At 42.4% G+C, this 8,959-nt stretch overlaps 1 pseudogene; it reads right to left on the bottom strand.

The window, feature by feature from the left end:
* Window positions 1-4,997: 4,997 nt before the first annotated feature.
* On the bottom strand, window positions 4,998-5,324 carry LOC125150919 (60S acidic ribosomal protein P1-like; annotated as a pseudogene).
* Window positions 5,325-8,959: the final 3,635 nt, after the last annotated feature.

The following is an 8,959-nucleotide window of genomic DNA, read 5'->3' as shown; positions in this document are numbered from 1 at the left end:
AAAAAAAGGCACTTGCCAGAGGAAGTATCCCTATACATTAATTGCCAAAAAGAAATCTTTATAATTAATCTATAATTTTTGTGCAATAGATGATCTTTAAGCAAGTATCTTTTATAAGTAGAATATGAGTAATGCAATCTGCATAAAAATAGTCACGATGTGTGATAAGGATATAGGTGACTTGCTTTGGGGAGCTGACAGAGGGGAACAGGTATGTACACAAACACACATGCACATGCCTTGGAAAAGTAGCCCTGCTATCACGAGAGAGAGAGGGAAGCACAGTACGTGCTAGTTTCATTTCTAGCCTTGTACAAAGCCTTGTTAATATATTTTTAACCTGTATTTATTTAATTTAATTTAATTTAATTTACCTATCTATCTATATTTAAATTGAAATTAGTTAACATATAGTGTAACCTTGGCTTCAGGAATAGAACCCAGAGATTCATCTCTTACATATAACAAGTGCTTATCCCAGAAAAGTGACCTCCTTAATGCCCATCACCCATTTAACCCATCCCCCCCATCGACCTCCCTTCTAGCAACCCTCAGTTTGTTCTCTGTATTTAAGAGTCTCTTATGGTTTGCCTCCCTCTCAGTTTTTATCTTATTTTTCCCTTGCCTTCCCCTATGTTCATCTGTTGAGTTTCTCAAATTCCACGTATGAATGAAATCATATGATATCTTTCTCTGACTTACTTATTTCCCTAATGACTTGTTAATATTGAAAGGCTCAAGCCTGGTGACCTGAGCTAGGTTATTACATAATCCTCCCTTGAGGCTGTGGCTGAATTGTGATGGAATTTTTGGACCACTCCTGCCTCATTTCCCCGCATGATAGCCCATAAAGCTCTAGAGGTGTCAATTCTTCCTCCTAGCAGATAAGCAATACCTAACAGTTCTTGTGGGTAGACCTTTATTGCTTCCCCTCTGGCAATGGCTTCTGGGCTTCAGGAGCAGAGCTACCACCCTCCACATCTTTTAAAATGCAGTATGTTAGAAATGCAATCAGTTTGCACCCACCAGCACCTCCCTCCTTCTCCAGTTCCCAACCAAAGCTCTGGATATTCACAAATCATTACGACTGCTTAATTTCAGAGAATTCTGCTGAATTGCCTCTACATTTCTCTGGATTGGTAAATAGGGATGAGCCTAGCTGCCCACAACAGCTGCAAGCCCCAGTAACTATGAAAGCGTGGTCTGTATCTGCATCCCAACCTACACTGACTGGGTGGACCCAACAACAGGAAACTGTCTGTGGGGCTTTGAATTTTCCTTCTGTAGTGTCATATTCTCCAAGCCCAGGAACTAAAGGAAAACAGAGCCATTGCCTTGTTGCCAGGGCAACCAAGCAGGTGCTCTGAATCTGGTGGTTCTTAACAAAATGCTCAATTTCTCCTTGCTGGGAGGCAGAGGTTGTTTTAGCTAGGGCAGAAGTTAGATTGCAAGTGCTCAGAACTAGAACAGTGTTTGCCATACGGCATCAGGAGGTCAGACACATCAGCTAAATCAGACTCCATTAGGGAAAGCTTACATTGGAAAGCTGGCAAGACAAAGAACTAATACTTAACTCAAATCCAGAGGTTGAGATTGCAGAACCAGGGTTTGAGATTCAGGCAAACTGGAGTTCATTTTACGGGAAGGTAGAATGCAAAGAAAGGTATCCAAGGGCACTGCTGTAAAGAACCTCAATGTGTTTGTAAGTGAAACCAAGACAGTATGAAACATAAACATTTGGGGGTGCCTGGGTGGCTCAGTCGGTTAAGCGTCCGACTTCGGCTCAGGTCATGATCTCACGGTCAGTGGGTTCGAGCCCCGCGTTGGGCTCTGTGCTGATAGCTCAGAGCCTGGAGCCTGCTTCAGATTCTGTGTCTCCCTCTCTCTCTGACCCTGCCCCGTTGATGCTCTGTCTCTCTCTGTCTCAAAAATAAATAAACATTAAAAAAAATTAAAAAATAAAAAAAACACAAACATTTGTCAGCTTCATAGCAAAGTGTAGCCTTCTATCTCCTACCCAGCTCTTAGGTGATTTAAAATAGGCTTTGTTTCTAGTTTCAGGCCTGGGGTATACATGGTGAATCATATTATGGAAAAGCTCCTTCCTCAAGTTATGATATTATCTTGGTCTACTTTGGTCTACTTTGACCTCTGCTTCACCACAAACTTGCTGAAATCTTAAGCCCCTTCCTTCAGAAGGTCTTCTGTCCCAAAGTTTCACAGATAAGCCTCAGACAAGGTCCTAATCAGCTCTTACTTAAGGCTCTGCAGACCTAAATGCAGTCTGACTGGCAAACAACCATACCAATAAACAAAAATCTAAATTCCTTGTCTTCAAGGCTTATCTCATCAGTTTCATCCTATTACCACAGCCTCCCATGTTTACCTCCTTTCAGCTTCACCAGTCTTTTTGTTCCTCAATCATCCCTACTTCCCACATCACCCATAAACCCAGGCCCTGCCCCAAATCCTGCATTTTATAGCTTTCCTTCCTCCATGCCACTCCCTATAGAATGAGGTCCACAGGCCAAGGGATGTGCCTATCAAAACCCAGTATCTCTCACTCTTCTAAATCACACATGAGATTGCTAGGACCACAGAAATCTTTGTCCAAACAGCATCAAGCCTCCTCCTAGAGCCTGCAAGGACCTCTTCTGAGGTCTACCTCCTGAGGCAACCACTCCCACTGGTATGTACATCTGTAGAGTCTGTGTTACAAGCATATCATGGAATATAATGAAATAAAAAATAATTATTAAATAACATGTTTGGTTAGGTCTGTCCAGAAATAAAGGGTTAAATTAAAAGCAGTGTCTTCAACTGTGCCCTGAAGGTCAACTCATTAAGGCTCTGTTAAACCAGAAAGACAGGGAACCTCAGAGCTCAACTTTCCCCCAAGACACCTTGACTGGTCTCCCCTTCAGTCAATGGACTCTGGGTCTATTTAGTTCTAGAAACTGGGTGAGTGTTCATTGTAGCACTGATGTCAGTTTTCCAGCTCTCAAATTTTCTGTTATCCAAATCAAGCAATGCCTGATAGTTCTCCATGTATCTTGCCCCTAAAATCACTATAGGTATATCGCAGCCAATACACTCTAACTGCTATTCTGATTTTGATGTCCATTGTGTTAATTATGTACATCTTGCCTCTGAGAATTAAGTCCTGCCATAGGTGTCTGTCATTCTGGAATCCCATTATCCTCATTAATATTAGGCAGCCTAATTTCTATTCCACATCTACAAGCATCACTTGCAGAAAACAGGTACCACTAAGCTTCCTAAAGAAACTGGAATACCCAGCACTAGTATATTTCCTATTGCCTTAGAGATAGGAGTGAGCTCTGAGTCTTTCAGGGAACATAATCAGCAACAGGTTCTCAGGTTGTACATAGTAAATCCATTCTAATATTCTTGTCTTCCTGATCCATATGTCCTCACTGCTCAATATAATGCCAATACAACTGGCAACTTCACCTCACATACCCTGGGCCATTGTCATGACCAAGTTTAAAGAAGCCAACCTGACAGTTTGTTTAGAGCAACTCTAGGTCCTGGAACATTGAATCCTGAGTCATGGAAGATACCCCCATACCTGTGACTTCTCTCCTGTCCAGCCTTATATTCCCCTGATCTATTCTCAAAATTCACTCCTACACATATTCCCTTGTTCTCTGCTAATATATGTAATGGCCAGATTCTGTCATTTAATAGGTAGTCTGTTTCTTCCCTAAGCAGGGACTGTACCTTTTCTCTCAGGCTATGCTGAATTATGACCCTGGTTATTGACCTGGATGTGATGAGTTGTGGCAGAGGCAGCTTTTAAAGAGAACAAGTATCATCTTTTTTTTTTTTTTTAATTTTTTTTTCAACGTTTATTTATTTTTGGGACAGAGAGAGACAGAGCATGAATGGGGGAGGGGCAGAGAGAGAGGGAGACACAGAATCGGAAACAGGCTCCAGGCTCTGAGCCATCAGCCCAGAGCCTGACGCGGGGCTCGAACTCACGGACCGTGAGATCGTGACCTGGCTGAAGTCGGACGCTTAACCGACTGCGCCACCCAGGCGCCCCAAGAACAAGTATCATCTTATTAGGCACCTGCTTCAGGTGAGGGCATTGTACAGATTTAGGAAAGGGGAGGGTGTTTTCCTTTAGCAAAGGAAACAGGTATATTCCACTGTCCAGGAATATTTCAGGGAAATTTTTAGTTGAGGGTTCTTAGGTTTACCCATTTAAATATCCTCATAACAGATTTTTTGTGCCCTCTTTCCTACCTGGCTCCTGGTTTTAATATAGTATATACATATTAAGCTACAAATTTAAATTCCTTTATATCTTTACTGTGCTTATAATTAGAATCTGGATCTGATTTTCTTTTTTTAAATTTATTTTTTCAACGTTTATTTATTTTTGGGACAGAGAGAGACAGAGCATGAACGGAGGAGGGGCAGAGAGAGAGGGAGACACAGAATCGGAAACAGGCTCCAGGCTCTGAGCCACCAGCCCAGAGCCTGACGCGGGGCTCGAACTCACGGACCGCGAGATCGTGACCTGGCTGAAGTCGGACGCTCAACCGACTGCGCCACCCAGGCGCCCCTGGATCTGATTTTCAACCCATTCTACCCTGAGGCCAGACTGCCATTGATCCTGCTGGTTTTCAGAGAATCCCTTAAGTTAGCCATTAGCTGCCCAGAGTATATAATTTTATTTTTTTTCTTTAAGAATTCAGTTTTTGGGGCGCCTGGGTGGCGCAGTCGGTTAAGCGTCCGACTTCAGCCAGGTCACGATCTCGCGGTCCGTGAGTTCGAGCCCCGCGTCAGGCTCTGGGCTGATGGCTCAGAGCCTGGAGCCTGCTTCCGATTCTGTGTCTCCCTCTCTCTCTGCCCCTCCCCCGTTCATGCTCTGTCTCTCTCTGTCCCAAAAATAAATAAACGTTGAAAAAAAAATTAAAAAAAAAAAAAAGAATTCAGTTTTTTATTGAACAGTTTACAGAAGAGGTTTATTCAAAAAGACCAAAGCCTATGTCATCATCAGACTCCTCTGATTCTTCTTTCTTTGTTTCCACTTTCTTCTCAGCTGGCGCAGCCATGGTAGAAGGAGCAGTGCAGTGCCAGCTGCTGGGGCAGGTCCATCAACCCTACAGTGCAGATGAGGCTCCCAATATTGACATTGGCCATGGCCTTTGCAAGCAAGCCCATCCAGAAAGGTTCAACATTTATACCTGCTGCTTTAATAAGGGCATTGATCTTATCCTTCGAGACTGTCACCTCATCATCATGCAGGATGAGGGCCAGTAGATGCAGGTGAGCTCCTAGACAGAGGCCATGGTGTGGGAGATTGCTGAGTGGGCACTGCTGGGCCACACCCCAATGCAGATTTCCCTGGGAGGAGTAAAGATGGTGGAAAAGTAGGGGGGTTGGGATTTCCCCTCATCCTTCCAACACAATTGTATCCAAGTTAGATCACTTGGAACACCCAGGAATTCAATCTGTGGAGTGGCAGAAGGATCTCTATAGGTGGAGGGAAATAAGCTTGGTGAGATGGAAGTGCATGTATGTGCATTGGGGGAGATAAAACAGCTTAGGCATGAAGGGGAGGAACTGCTTCTGTGGAGAGACAAAAGGAAGAGAAAGACAGAGGGGATGTGAAATTACAGCATTGAAATATTATGAAGGAAAACCTCCCCGGACCAAGGACTGGGGAACGAGAAATACGGAGAGGCCAGTTTCTATTTTGCAAACAGCTCTAGGAGCTGAAATTTCAGAGGTTTCAAAAGTCTGACTTTCTGCAGGCCACAGTTTACAGAAGAGGCATGCACCTGATGGAGAAGGAGCCAGCCCTGGGGTGCTATAGCAATCTCAGGGGAGCACTGGGAGAGGACAGTCTCCTTCCTTGAGTTCTGTGGGAAGAGGGCATATTGCCAAGGACGAAAGGCCCTGCAGGCACCAGCCAAAGGCCTTTTATCTGCAGGGCACTACGCCTGAACAGGGTTTGCGTGGTGCAGGGCCCTTTAAGGCATCGGGTTTCGAATGCCAGCTAAGCACCTAGAAGATGAAGGATAACTGTGGAGCCAGGCAAGCTGATCACCCACGCCAGTTCTGTGAGGGCTGCCTGAATAGCATGGTTGGAGACACCCGGTCCACCCGGAAGGAGAGATTGGAGTGTTGCCATTTTTCTCCCCAACAGCAACACATGGGACTTAAGGGAGCAGCACGGCAGCCCCCAGTGGAGGCGGGACCTCTTACACCAAACCCCACCCCTCCTTGCATGGCAACTGCTTACTTGAGGAAGACTGACACTGAGCCAACCAGACGGCCTCTCCTGCAGACCAGCACAGCCACTGGTCCCAGTCACCAAAAGACAACTGTTTTTTGTTTTTGTCTGTTTGTCCATCTGTCAATTTGTCTGTTTGGTCTTCTCTTCTCTTTTCTTTTTCCTTCTACCCTCTTCTTTTTCTCTTTTGGAATAAGGTGCATAGTTTCTGATTTGTTTTTGGTCAATTCTTGTTACATATATACATACATATTATATTACATATATTATTACATATATACATATATACATATTACATATATACATATATACATATTATATTACATATATACATACACATACATATATACATACATATTATATATGTATAATATGTATGTATATATGTATGTATGTGTATGTATATGTATATACATATGTATGCATATATGTATATACATATGTATGCATATATGTACATATATATATATATACACACACACTTTTTTTTCCATTTTGTTTGTTTAATCAGGCATTTTTACTCTATTCTTTTTACACCTTTTCTATATCTTCTGCTTCTTTATTTTCCTTTCTCTCTCTGGATTAAGCGTTATAGTTTGCTTGACTCTCTGCTTGGTCTTCTTTTCTTCCCTTTCATTTTTCTTTTGTATGGGATCAGGCTTCCCCCTCCTTTCCTGTTTTTCCAGGGTTACCTCAACGAACAAATCAAAGCACACCTAGTTGAAGGTCCAAATACTCCACCACTACTAGCAAGGAGGAGCTTTGCAGAGGACTGACCAGTGGGACAGAGCAGCCAAATACGCAACAGAGTGCATGCAACACACTTCAAAAACACTTCCTAAAGTGCCAAGCTCTGGACAGTGTGTGACCCCTTTTTAATATAGTAGTACTTGCAGGTGCAGGTCATATAACAAGTTATTAAAACATGTAAAAGAGGGGCGCCTGGGTGGCTCAGTCGGTTGAGCGTCCAACTTCGGCTCAGGTCATGATCTCACAGTCTGTGAGTTCCAGCCCCATGTCGCGCTCTGTGCTGACAGCTCGGAGCCTGGAGCCTGCTTCAGATTCTGTGTCTCCCTCTCTCTCTGACCCTCCCCCGTTCATGCTCTGTCTCTCTCTCTATCTCAAAAATAAATAAACATTAAAAAAAATTTAAAAATAAATAAAAAAATAAAACATGTAAAAGACAGAAACCTAGCCAAACTGATGAAATGGAAGAATTTGCCTCAAAAGAAAATTCAGGAAAAAATGACAGAGAATTGTCCAAAACAAATATAAACAATATATCTGAATAAGAATTTAGAATAACAATCATAAGACTAATAGCTGGGCTTGAAAAAAGCATAGAAGACAGGAGAGAATCTATTGCTGCAGAGATCAAAGACCTAAGAAATAGTCACAATGAATTAAGAAATGCTATAAATGAAATGCAAAATAAACTAGGTACAGTGACAGCGAGGATGAAAGAAGCAGAGGAGATAATAGGTGAAACAGAAGATAAAATTATGGAAAATGATGAAGCTGAAAAAAAAAATGGAAAGGAAATTACTAGATCATGAGGGGGAGAATTAGAGAGCTAAATGATTCCATAAAACAAAACAAATCTGTATTAGAGAAGTTTCAGAAGAAGAGTGAGAGAAAGGGGCAGAAGGTTTATTTGAACAAATTATAGCGGAGAACTACCCTAATCTGGAGAAGGAAACAAGCAACCAAGTCCAGGAGGCACAGAGGATTCCCTTCACAATAAAAAAGACAGGTTAACACCATGACATATCATAGTGAAACTGGCAAAATACAAAGATAGAGAATTCTGAAAGCACCTAATGGCAAACGATCCTTAACCTACAAGGTTAGTCACATACGGGTAGTAGCAGACCTATCCACTGAAACTTGGCAGGCCAGAAGGGAGAGGCAGGAAATATTCAATGTGCTGAATTGGAAAAATATACAGCTAAGAATCTTTTATCCAGCAAGTCTGTCTTTCAGAATAGAAGGAAAGATAAAGACTTTCCCAGACAAACAAAAACTAAAGGAGTTCATGACCATTAAACCAATGCAGACTTTGCTTCCCTGGAAAGATCAACTACTTTAGAGGCAGCTAAGGAAAATATGCTGCCCTCCACCTTGCATTTCCTAACCACAGGCAAAACTTCATTGTGATTTCACTGCCAGGGATCATTTAATACCCCACTTACTACCAGAAATAGGATCTTTATTGTCTTTAGTTAAGTAGGTAACCCAACTCAAAAATTCCATCCTGAGGGTTTTCTTTTTAGGGCTAATCCTGGAATCCATTTTCTTAGCCTCAATTTCCAAAAAAAAAAAAAAACCCAGGGCCTGAGGCAAAAATTTTGTGCTAATGTTTTATTGGGGAGTGCAATCTCAGGGAAGCAAGAATGAAGAAAAAGAGGATTCCATCAGGTAAGGAGAGAAGGCAAACACAATAGTACATTACTTAGCTGATCATAGCTTCAAAAAGCACACAATGGATTGCTCAGTGTCACAGGACCTCTCTAGAAAAGGCCATATGGAGCCACCATGTCTTGAAATCTTCTGTTAGAAAGAAAGATAGGCAATTTACCTGCTGATTCCTTCCTGTTTCCTGTTTTCCTTTACTCAAGTTTTCCCACACAGCATTAATGCCCCTGCACTTCCACATTCCCTCTGAATGTCCACTGGTTCCAGATGGAT

This window comes from Prionailurus viverrinus, chromosome D4 (genome assembly GCF_022837055.1).
Source record: "Prionailurus viverrinus isolate Anna chromosome D4, UM_Priviv_1.0, whole genome shotgun sequence".
Lineage (NCBI taxonomy): Eukaryota > Metazoa > Chordata > Mammalia > Carnivora > Felidae > Prionailurus > Prionailurus viverrinus.
The sequence above is the reverse complement of the archived record's forward strand: the minus strand, read 5'-3'. Positions and strand labels throughout refer to the sequence as shown.